Genomic DNA, 13,151 nt, shown 5'->3' with positions numbered 1-13,151 from the left:
TTTTTTTTCACAGATTTTTACCCTTGTTATTCTTTGATTCTCGAATGCCAAAACGGCTTATATGCAGATACGGGTTTGTTGGCTTATTTTGGTCCTTTATAACCAACTGAAGTTTGTCGATCTAATTTTGAAACACCCTGTATATTTATTACTCGATGTGTATCTATGATAAAAAAATTATTAAGTATTATGTAGGTATACATCTCTCTCTCTCTCTCTCTCTCTCTCTCTCTCTCTCTCTCTCTCTCTCTCTCTTTCTCTCCATTATATTTTGCTATTACACTATGCTAATCTATTTTATACTTTATCTTTATTACACATTATTTTATATTTAATTATTAAGCCTTAATTATTTTCTGTTTATGTATGACATTCCTTCACAGACATTTTTTCACTTCAAGATGTAAACTATAAAATACAGTGATATTCAGTAAGATCCGATAATACTTATATACATGGAGCTAATCCGACAGCTTCTTTATCTAATTTCTATGATCCTGGTTGATGCGCTATATCGCGAATATTAACATGGCATTAATAATCGTATGTATATTTGCGGTTGCGCAAAACTGGAGGTGCGCGTGTAAGCCGCCCTACGCTCGGCTATTAATTGCATTCGCTCGTTAAATATTCCCTGTTAATTTAAATGCATTAAATACGAATATTACCTTGCCGCCCACTTTGCCACTCGATCATCCATATGTATATATGAAATATTTATGTATACAAATTACGAGACCGATTCCGCAATTAGCCGCGACAGAGAAACATGGCACGGGACGCGAGGAGCACATTCCGGGTTTGTTTCCGATCCAAGTGCGCGAATCTGCAAAGGAAACGAGACGCCCGGTTACGGAACGAGGGAACGCTTTCGTGTGGGAAGAGTCCGGCGTCTCCGGTTGATTATCCGGGTAGTGTGAGACCCGAAAATCCTCACACCGAGGATATATTCAAGGATTGGGTAAGGTCCTGCAGAACCCACAGGAAATTGCTATGCGGGCGGCGGCTTCCGAGTGATTGGCAATGGCCATCGCGGCATTCCTAATCTTTACTCGTTCTACGGCACATCGCGATTTGCCGCTCTCACGTTCGCCCTTTTTCATCTTGCGTACCTCTTTTTTGCTCCACACGTCCTCCGGATAATAATAGAATGCCGTTCCGCATCCATACGCGCGATCACGATGGGTGCGCTTCGATCACGCCTCGGCATCCATAAGTAAAGACTCCTCCCGTTTGATTTCATAATCCGGCGCGAATTTTCCGCGCGACGCGTTGAATTAATCATGAAGAGATGTAATTGTTCGGACAACGTCGGACCCGATGTCTTCTCCGTTCACGAACGCGCGCTCGCGTGCGCGTATCAACGCTGTTCACCGTAATGGGGTTTGTTAAGAGCACTTTTCAGAAACTGTATACGCGGATACAGCATCTGATGCATAATTAATGCAGTGATATATACGAAGAGCTAACACGAGTATTTTTAAATATTTAACTCACTCTTTTCTTCCTCTCTCTTCTTGAAGGGGTATATGGCATGAAGGATCGCGAGACAGCGCGAAATAAACATTATACGCTACTATCTGTTTTATGTTTCCTTCCATTTTTCAAAATATACGAATGATCAAACAACCATTTTACGTACTACTACATATGTCATCGAGCTAATGTTGAATATTATCGATAAATACGTAATGGCGCTTTTATTCGAAACGCAACTGAAACGTACGTATTAAAGCGATAAGTATATTATTATTATTATTATTATTATTATTATTATTGTTATAAACATGACCATTTTCTCTTTTCTCTCTTCCTCTTCTCTTCCCTCGCTTTCTCTCTTTTTTTCTCTCTAAAAATGATCACTAATAAATCTTAAAAATAAATCTATCTATCTATCTATCTTTCTGACACATTGTCAGACTTGCACGGGCAGTTCGCATATCGTGTAGTCGCAGATCGTTACATAATTTATACGTACGAGCTACTACGTTACTTCTCGACATACGCACAATTACATATGACACTCTTGTAGTAGCTCTATTATTGAATTGCACACATACAAACGCGCGTAACGCAATTTTTTTTCACGCGACATAAAGTACTTCGTATGTTTCCTGCCACGCTAACGTCGACCTGGTCTTTGATACCATTGCAAGGCCGGGTTTTTCTACTATGCGTTCATTTTGCAAGGATTATTCGGGCTTGTCGGTGCATTTCCGAAATTATTATTTTTACAATCGTCTTTCCAATAAATAGAGTAATAATGTCGTGCATATAAATCCTGTGTAATTATTCTATTGTAAATTTATAGAAAGATTGTTAAATTTACTACGCGTAACTGTGCAAGAAAAATTTTACGAAACAATAATATATATAAATTTTTACTTTCCTAAGAATTTTTAGTTGGGCTTTTATATAAATAATTTTTATATGAAACTAACAAAACGTTAGTTTTATCTATTTTGAAAAAAACATTTTTTTTAATAAAAAGAAATAATCACTATAAAATCCGCAAAAGCGAAAAAATAATTCACATTTACGGTTACTTGTAAAATTGATCAAATATTTTAAAAACTTTAAAAAATTTTGTTTAATGTGATAAGAGAGAGAGAGAGAGAGAGAGAGAGAGAGAGAGAGAAAGAGGAAAAAACCCAGAAAAGTATATAAGAGAAGAAAATAAATGTTTATAATTTTTATGTTATTAAAAGAAAACAAAAAAATAACACACATTTTAAAAAAAATAATACACATTTAAATAATTTCCCACACACAAAATGTTTTAAAAACATTTCGTCTATTACGTAAGTCACTGCATTTTAGTAGCACAGTAATTGACAGATCACATTACAAGTTGACATTTCTGATATAAAAGAAACTTTGCAAGTGTGTATCCCACTAGCGGAATAGGACGCATTGCAAAATGTTGACTTTGTGTTTTCTCTGCGCTTAGAGCAACAATCGTGTTCTTATCGAGGGAGAAAAGAGTGTATAAAAGTATAAGACGTAAAACGACCCTTGTCACGGCAGTTACGTAGATATAATATGACCGACGCGCCTTGGAGTAGCGCCTTAACGAGAGGAAGAAAGGCCTTCCACGGATTATCGCGTGTCTGTATGCATTATTATTGCCTGCATCGCCGCGCCCCGATTCATCCTCATCCACCTTCGTACGGTACGGACCGGAGGTACCACCTCCTGTCAAGCCCCTGTCATTAATTTTCATGCCCCGGCAGGACGATACGTCGCGTTTGTTCGAATTTACGGGGTAACTTCGTCCTCTAGACCGAAAGGGTCGGCGGAACGATGGCGACGAGAGGATGGGCAGAAGCCGATCCCGAGGGAGTCGATTAATTTTTCAAGGCAACACGTGCCGCGATATTTCGGCCTGTATTCGGTCGGCGATGTTTGCCGAAGTAGATTCTGTCGACATTCTATCTCCCGAAATGAGTCGCTAAATTTTTTCCTGTCATCCTCGAGACCGCCGCACGCTCGTCGCGAATCCCTTTCTCTCTCAATCAATGCTCAACCGAAAAATATTATAATAAAAATAAAAATATGACATTAGAATTGATATTTTAATCAAAAATTCTATAATATTTTTATAATTTAACATTTAACAATATCATGTGTTATAAATATATAACTATGGTATATTATAAAAGTTATGTATTAGAGATCCAAGGAGAGAATTCTATATTTTAATTTACATTTAAATCTATATTTTAATTAAATATTTAAATTAAACATCGATTCGCGTTGTCATTGAAGCAATTGCGATTTATTTCTGCAAAGAATGCTTCGATACCATGCTAAGGAAAAGAACCGAAGCTAGGTTTTTCCGCTAGCGGGAAAACAACAACAACAGTTGTTACGATTGGCATACGAAATAGCGACAGTTCAATTTGGCGTACTGTCTTCGCGGTGGTCGTTACTTTTGGAACAGGAGTATTATCGTCGCGAGGGAGGACAAAAATTTCTGGCGGCGATATCGACGGCTTATCAGTATGCAGGCAACGAAACCGAAGACACTCCTCCGTTTTGTCCCTACCTTATTTTCCGTCCCTACGATACGATCTCTCTCCTCGTTTTCTCTCTATCTCTCTCGATTTATCTCTCTTTCTTTCTCTCGCTCGGACAACGGAAGGCTGAGTTTAAAATTTCCCGCGGGATGCCTACAGCAGGGGAACGACAATGCGAGGGACAGATAGATCGATGATGGGTAGGAGCGACAAAAAAACATGGAACTTTGGATTACGTGCGCGAGTTGCAAAGAGAGAGAGAGAGAGAGAGAGAGGACTCTTATCATGGTTATTATGAATTTTATTTACCGTACGAAATTCCCATTCATGAGAATAATTTCGTATTAGTTTCGTAATATGTTATCGGTGTTTATATATTATACGGATGAATAAGGAAATATTCGTAATTATTACGTTTGTCTGCAGAGGACACGCGAAAAAACAATTTGTATTCAACGAGCAATTCTGTATAAGCGGAAAATAATTGCCGAAAGTAATAAATCCTTTGATTACATTTGCATGAAACAGAAACTCGATGATTGTCCGAGAGACGATTGGAAAAAAGTGTCATCTCGATTTGTTCGCTCATAGGGAAGTATAATCAATTAAGAAGGAAACAAATAAAATAGTAACCTGGGCAATCAATAGAAATCAAAAGGGAACATCATGAACAATAATATTTATTGGTAACGCTTCAATAAGACGATGCAAAAATGAAATGTGTACATACATATATATATATATATAAATCAGTTATTGAGTTCTTATTTCCATTTTACATTTCGTCCCTAGAAACAGTTAATTTCGAACAATGCCATAAAAGACAGAAAATGTCAATCTATCCGGAAGCATAGTCATCGAAATGAAAAGATTCCCCCCATTCGAAAAACTCTGCTAACTCAATCATGGAATAACTACGTAACTTTTGCAGAAAGAGAGATAGAATAGGTTTTGAAAACAGAGTTCTCATTCCGAACTTGGCGGTGGGTTAAAAAAAAAAAAAAAAAAAAAAAAATGCATTGAACTGCGCGACCGGAAAAGAGTCTCCCAGCTAGACGGTTTCGACAATAGAGATTCGATTATAGTTTTCGTCCCGGTTCTGACCCGATGTCCTCCGTTACGCAGTCGCTCCTTTCGCAGGATCGTGCGACATTCCTCTTCTATCACAGATGCTCGCCCTCTTCACCGTAGAATAAATACATATCAGGAGTAAGAAAGATTGTCAAGGAAGAATTAATCGTTATAATTGAACGCGGAGACTTTTTATTAGACGGTAAAACGACATTAAGGTTCATAATTGCGGAATAAAGGAAATATTAATTATAAATGAGACGATCAGAAATTAAGCAATACCGTTGGACGCAATGGAATTATTGCGCTTTTTAAATAAACAAATTGGAAGATTACTTATACTTAAAATTTTTGTCAAATTTTTGATTAAAAACATCAATTCTCTGAATATTTCAAATAATTCGCCGTCAGGATATGAACAGACCATCTAGTGAAAGGCGAATTTCATTGCGTACATTTCGCCGATTGCATTTTTATATTTTCGTAGCTCTCATATCTTTCATTCGTTAGTTGTTTGAAACTCACCGTTGAAAATGTGCGACTATCCGTAATTCTTTTCTCTCGTCAGCTATATGTGCATCGTCAATGCAAAGCAACCAGAGACAATTCTAATTCTAAAAAATGAAATCTCACGTATCCATATTCGCGAATGTGCATAAAACGAAATGGATGTGAGTGCATATGCATGAGAAAGAGAGAGAGAGAGGGAGGGGGGAGGGAAAGGGAGAAAGAGAAAGGAGAAGCAATAGACAGATGACAAAAAGGAAAGATCGTGGATAGAATGAATATTCATTCGTCTATTTATTTTACGATCCATAATCGCGTAATTTGATTCTCGAGTCCCATTTCTCCATTTCTCCAGGCATGCTTTTCTCTTACCATTTAGTCGTATCACTCCCGGCAACGTTCCAAATTTTTATAGTTCTTTTTCCGTTGGAATATCAACAGATTTTTTTGATTTGTTGCACGTCTATCCTGTTTTCTTCGATGGGGAGCGATTAATGGTTTTATTGCTGGAAATATTATATATATATATTATAATATATAACGAAAATTCTGATAGTTATTAACACATACACACAGATATATATATATATATATATATATATATATATATATATCTTTTATTTTCTTTAAAAATTTGACCTTTTCTTTATTTTTATCAATTTTATTGATATATATCTCAGATAAAGAAAGAAATAGGATATATATTTTTATAAATATATCATTAAATTTCTTTTTTTATTTTTTTGGGGGTTTTCCAAGTTATTACTATGTATCTTTTTCTTTTTTAATCGGTTATATCGAGCTCTAATAAATATAATAAATTGATTAAAACTGATGTTTATATTACATCCATTCTGTTCAATTATAATAGTCGCGACAATATATCGAGAGTAGACGTAATATATTATATTGCCCCTTTAAAAGACCGGCGTCGAACAAAATTACGATGTCAAGCTTATAAAGACGCCGTCGTCGTCTTTCATGCCAAGCTTGGCTCAACGGTTACACAAGACCAGAGGTGTGTAAAGGATACGAGAGAGACGTGATTGCCATGGTGGTTGCAGTAGGTAGTAGAAACGAGTAGAATGTAATATATACGTATAGCTCTGCCCGACTGTGGCTGGCTGACTACTGGGACTTGCGATCTATCGTTTATCAATTAACCGGCTTAATTAATAATTCAATAACCGCTATCACCAAGCCACTCCCCGAAACCCCCATGTTACATCGCGTCGGTATTTCCACTACTATTAACCTCCGTGCCCTCGTCTAGACACGTACACGCTGCGCTGCTTACCAAGCTTGCCGAATCCGGCGAACCAGCCTCGACAAACCCACCGTGTATATTGTTTAGCTCATATACACACGCATACGAAACATCGAAGTATGGTATATACATATACGCATACAAAACGGCGCCTACGTGTGTCCATAGAATGTTCCGGAACCCCACCCTACGCTCTTAACGACAGATTTTACGATCAATGGCGTTTTCTTAGCAAAAATTATCTTCGACATTGCGCGTCCCTTCTCTATAATAATTTATCATAATTAATTATCGGAGACAACATTCTTTATCGGAAAACCCGCTTAGAATTATATCAGGTTTTATTCTCATTTTTCACTCGACAAAATTTCACACTTTTTACATCGTTTCAATGAAACTGATCCAAGAATCTGTGCAAAAAGAATGAAGAATGCGCGAGAAGCCCGTATATGCTAACATGGCGATATGTATATATGTTTAAAGCGCACGTACAATATACACGAACGCCTATATTCGTGCACACACGTACGTGACCGTCGTACGACACGCGTGCACACATGCACGCGCGCATGTACAAGGGGGGGGGGGGAAGGGGCACGTTCACGCTCGGTAGGACGCCGCGACACGCGGCCACGTTGTAAAACAAACGCGGGGGTGCCCCGTTCCCTGTGTAAACGTGTAAATGTGTATAATATAACACCCCGCAGGCCGTGCAGCCAAACCACTTTGTCGTTCAAATAACATTTTAGCGGAAGCACCGCCATTACTCTGTCACTATGTATAGATTGACGTGAATTTTTCACCCGCACGCACATACATAAACAAAGGAAAATATAGAACCTAGAGACTTTCTTGAGAAAGGTACACTGTACATATACATATAAAAAAAAGAGAAAAAAGAAAATACCGGATATGAATAAGGCATCAAATTGAATCGTGCTTCCACTATCGGGAAATGCTAGAAAAATCGGTAAAAATATACAAATTATGAGAAATGTTTATTAAACTGAATTATATTATGTATAATATATATAATATTTTATAATTTTACATATTTATAAAAACAGGTTCGTTAGGGGTCACGCGATGTAATATGAAAATTGTGTTACAACGAAGCCGTAAATAAAATGAGATTTATTTGTACGTGAAATTATATATCCCGCGTGATAGAATATTATTATCGAATATTACATAATATATATAAATAATGGTGATAATTTGCCAGATGAACTAGTGCAACACAGTGCGTATACGAGCGCACAAGTTCGGTTATTTAATTTCAATATTGGGTTTTTACATCGCACAGTTTATAATCCAGGGGCTTTTCGCGTGGTCAATATAAATGCGCAGTTCGATTTTCTACAACGCGGGATACATGCGTGCGATCATTATCCGGGAAATACGGGTAATAAAAACGCGACTGGTTCCTATATTCGATTTCGATGTATTTAAACTTCAAAATGGCCAAAGTCCGATTGTTGCTGTGTGTGTGCGTTTGTGTATGTTTTTGTGTGTCTGCATGGGATGCAATGGCGGAAAAAAAGAAACTCACCGATTCGACGTGTTATTGCGATGTTCAATGTTTCGATCAATAAATTCTTTAATTTAATGACCAGCGCGTACACGTTTAGTTTCCAATAAGATCCTGATTACGCGACGTTATCGTAATCGGTTCTACATGAATACAATTCAATACTTGTAATTCCCAATTTGACTTATTAACATGATTTCTAGAGGCTATTCGTAGAAATCTAAAAATTTTATAGAAAGCTTTCTCCTCAGAAATTACCATGCTTTCTCTCGTACTGGAGAGATATTTCGCACAATATCGGATTATACAATAAACAAATAACTTTTCAATGTTGAAACTCGCTGTGAAATCGCGTACTCTAGCTTTACATCAACAGAACGTTTGACATGTGTTATTCTCGATTTATGTTATTAACGCGTTGCGAGAAATATCGTATAAAGCTAGATTCACGCAAATTGAACTCGTGCAAAAAAAAAAAAGAAAAAGAAAAAACATCTATATTTCATAAAAAAATAATGGATAAACGATTATAATCGTTTTTCATGTTTTAAACTTTGTTATATTCCGCGTTTAACTGTGCAGGGAGAAAACCGTGTAGGAACTTAATTCCCGTTTAGAGTCCAACTTTGCAGTTTTTTGGGAGTATTCAAATTTATATGCGGTAGAACAGTTATCGTAAAGGTTAGCCATTTGCATCCCGATTTGGTTGGGGTCGCTGGCGAAAATTTGCGTCGACGAGATTTTCAATTCGCGTCAACGAGGTTTTCAATTTGCGCGCACCACGAGCAATACCTCGATGTAAACGGCAAATTTTGAAAGCTGAAAAATATTAATCCTTATATGATTTTCTCTTTCTATTTATATGTCAAATACTTTTATAAGATACAGAGATAATTTTAATTACCAAAAAAAATATTATATGATCTAAGTAATTATATATAGTCGAATATTATAAAGGTTTTATCCAAATATCAATATATCATTGATAAATTATAAATGTTTAAAAGGATTCAATAAAAAGAAGCAAAATCGTACACAGCATAAAGCCAGGGCTCTGACGTAAACGTCGCATTTTTTTCGTTTATTTTTTAGCGTCCGCGTCAATAATATCGTGCGTACACACACGATGGGAAACGCGCGGACAGTCGTATGTGGCGGAAAAATAATTCGCGCGAAGGTAACACAAATTGATCTCTCCCGCGTGGTCCATTAGTCCGGGTTACAGGGCTTTCCAGATTAGACGGAAGTACGCTCCCTTCGCAGAAGGGTAAAACACAAGGGTAGTGATGGCATCGATAGTCTCGCGTGGTAGGTTTCGAACAGTTAGTAATCCTTCACGAGAATAAATATCGACATGTGAATATGAATATTCCGAAATTACTCGACATCTCTTTAATCACAAACTTTGTTAGCAAAAAAAAAAAAAATAATATATAGACATTGATAAGACATACTATTATAAAATGAACTTAAAAGATATATAATATTTAATAGCTTTATAAAAAGAGAATTTAAGAATTTTCAAGATACATCATATTGACAATAATTGTACAATCTTCTTTATTTGATTTGATTGAAAGTTTCAAGCAAGATTAATATAGATTCACATATATATTAAAAAAAAAAAAAATAAACAAACATGAAAGCAGCTATAAAAATTTCAAATGTAAAAAGTATTCGAAAAATACTTTTTTTTTTTTTCGATTTAATCTATATTAATTTTCATAGTTTGTGTGATGCAATGGTCGGCGAGCTATCACTACACGGGTATCGCTCCATAGGGAAGGTGGGAGAACGGATTAGGCTCGGGGGCAGAGACCTCGCACCGGGCTCGAATTTGAAAGCGTCTCTGCTAGGCAGGAGCAACCACCGCAGCCGGAGTTACTTGCCGTATAAACGAGCTTTCGCGAAGGTGAGGTCGAGTGAGATGAGTCCCGGGGAGACGAATGGGATCTTAAGACTGGCTCGACACCGTGGCACTTTCCGCCGTAGCTGGAACGATAACGATCGGACAGTGCTGTTCCGAAAAATGGTTTTCTGAAATCACCGAGAGGAAAGTTGTCTCGAGACATGACCGGCAAGAAAAATGCCAGATGCAAGATATAACATATTATATGGTTAAGCCGGCTTGGGTAGCAAATCGGGACGAACGTTTATGTGACGAATTTTACTACATTGCGAGTGAAGAAGTAAATATATTGTATATCCCTAAATCCAAATCGCGATTCTACAGATGGTCCTTCGGATTCAAATAATCTGCATCATTTCAAAATAATTAGAAAAAGTTGTAATTAATTCTCCTTTAATTAGAAATACAAACTTCTAATAAATAAGAAAGAATATTATAACCAACAGGATTATATATGATATAAAAAAAAAAGAGTTATTCGTCTTGATAAGATAATACAATCGAGCGCGAATAATTGTAAGTCTGCGTATAAGCAATCTGGAAATATAGCTTCCGCTGCTGAGATAATTGAGAAACGTATTTCCTGGGCTATTTTCTGATCAATTGGATGTTTGAGCAAAATCGATGGCACGATAAACAAGCCGAGACCGGTTTATGGATCGCATTAATTTTCTTTCTTTCTTTTTTTTTTCTTTCTCTTTCGTTCACGATTTTCGTATCCAATTTGTCAATAAAACGTACAACAAAAATCGCGTTCGAGTGTCGAATTAAAAATTTTCGAACAAACAAGAGTAGAGTAACATAGTTTACTAATCATCGCAGCTTTAATTGGGTTCCCTTAAGTTAACGTATATACAGTCATTTAAACAACATATTTTTACATTCTTTCCAATCCCAACAATAGCGATCGATACGGAAATGTATATTTATTTTATTTTATTTTAATACCTAAAAAATATGCATGTCAAAAAATACGAATTATATTTTAAAGAAAGATTAAAAATATCTGTTTTATTCAATTGAATTTATATTCTATCAAATTGTATAAAATGGAAATACAAACACATGTTGAAGGAACACAAAAGCGTCACAATTTATTTAGCATAGTTACGAAAGATTCGCATTGTTGCAAAGCTACCAAAGCTAGGAAATCGTGCAGCGCATTGTTGCAAAGTTATCAAAGCCACGTAATCGCGTACTCTCCGAGGTATGTAATTAGTATGTTAATTCATTCATCAACAACTCTCGCATCCAGAATCCAAGCAGGCATCCTGCAACGGGATGCTGCGTGTATTATGCAACGGATAATTCTCGACTATCACCGGACAGAGCGATATTCGTCGAATGTGCGTAAACGCACTCATTGTCAGCCGCTCTCATTATGCTCGCGAGGTTCGTTTCGCTTTTCGCAGCACAAGCGAGTATAAATCGCCCCGCTATCTAGTCGATCCATTCGCCGACAAATCGCTGCGGGGCCGAGCGCGATGATCGGAACAGAATGACTGTTGTAGAAAATCGATATCGCGGCGCTCCATTGATTGAAATAACGCGAGAGCAACGCGCGTATCGACGTTAACCGTTCGCGGTTAACGGTAACCGCGACACAACTTGAAGGTTTTCGTTATTTACCGCCGACGAATCACACCCGGGCGAACGATATCGAAATCCCCCGCGTCGCTCGGCATCGGGATCACGTTGGCGGGTGCGTAGGCATTTTAATTAATCGATCGCGCGCAATTAATTTATCGGCGCAATCGACGTCGATCGGTTCTCGCTCGCGATCTCGTGCGACCCATAATAATGGACCGCGAGAGCGTAAAGAGCAGCGTTATTTCACGGGACGCGACGTTGTCGCCGCTCCCCATCTACGCGCGAGCGGGGGGCCTCCTTATTTAAGCTAATTGATTTATTACGCAGCCCACTAGGAGCGCCTTTCTTTAATAATCCCTCATTGGACCCGGGGAATAAGGGACAACGCCATCGTAAAACTTATGCAAGCGGCGTCTAGACGTGCTGCTATATAATATATGCAGAGTGACGTAAATAAATTGACATCTAAGTATCGTAAAAACAAAATATTTTGTAACAAAATTTTTTCAGTAATCTTATCATAATACTTTTGTCTGAAATATTTTTTTTATAAAATGCTTTATTTTTATAATATTTAGATGTATCAATTTAAATGCTGCATCCTGTATATAATTTATATATATATAGAAGCTTCATGAACTTTGAATGAGAAAAATATGTTATTACATTAAATAATATTAGTATAATATTGAAATAGAAATAAAATAACGAATTCTCGTTTATCGAGATTAATTTAATAAAGAATAAAATCTGTTATTTTATTCTTTAATTTAATAAAAAAGAAAATAACGGAGAAATATGTATATATATATATATATATATATTTATATTATATTATACCAATATTGTCTAATGTAATAACACATTTGTCTCATTCAAAGTCCATGAAGCTTTTATAAAGGTTCCGAAAATGTGTGTTTAATTTACTAATTCTAAGGATTGTTATGGACCATTACGTTGAATAGTGGTTTTTCGATCTAAAACCGCAAATGCGAGCGAGTTTTTATGTTATATTAATCAGATGTGGAAACACGAAAGGAGAGACATAGGAAATCCGCGTAATCTTGTAAATCCATTGTTTCGTTCTACCAGAGCGGACTGTTCTGACACACCATACGTGGCTAAAGAGTTAAGCCTATTCAACAAGCGAAATAGAAACAACTTTCAATATAACGAGTTGATTTGCTACATCGAACAAAGGCAAGTCAAGTCGAAGACAAGTCGCTAAAAGGATTCAGCGTGTGTTCTCCGGATAGA

At 36.8% G+C, this 13,151-nt stretch overlaps 1 long non-coding RNA gene across 1 annotated transcript in view; it reads right to left on the bottom strand.

Moving 5' to 3' along the window:
• The window catches only part of LOC138938920 (uncharacterized), a 97,339-nt gene that overhangs the window by 10,663 nt on the left and 73,525 nt on the right, over positions 1-13,151 (bottom strand). The window lies entirely within an intron of this gene.

This window comes from Polyergus mexicanus, unplaced genomic scaffold (assembly GCF_030449975.1).
Source record: "Polyergus mexicanus isolate NDT 795.1 unplaced genomic scaffold, iyPolMexi1.0 SCAF_13, whole genome shotgun sequence".
In the NCBI taxonomy this organism is placed as follows: domain Eukaryota; kingdom Metazoa; phylum Arthropoda; class Insecta; order Hymenoptera; family Formicidae; genus Polyergus; species Polyergus mexicanus.
The sequence above is the reverse complement of the archived record's forward strand: the minus strand, read 5'-3'. Positions and strand labels throughout refer to the sequence as shown.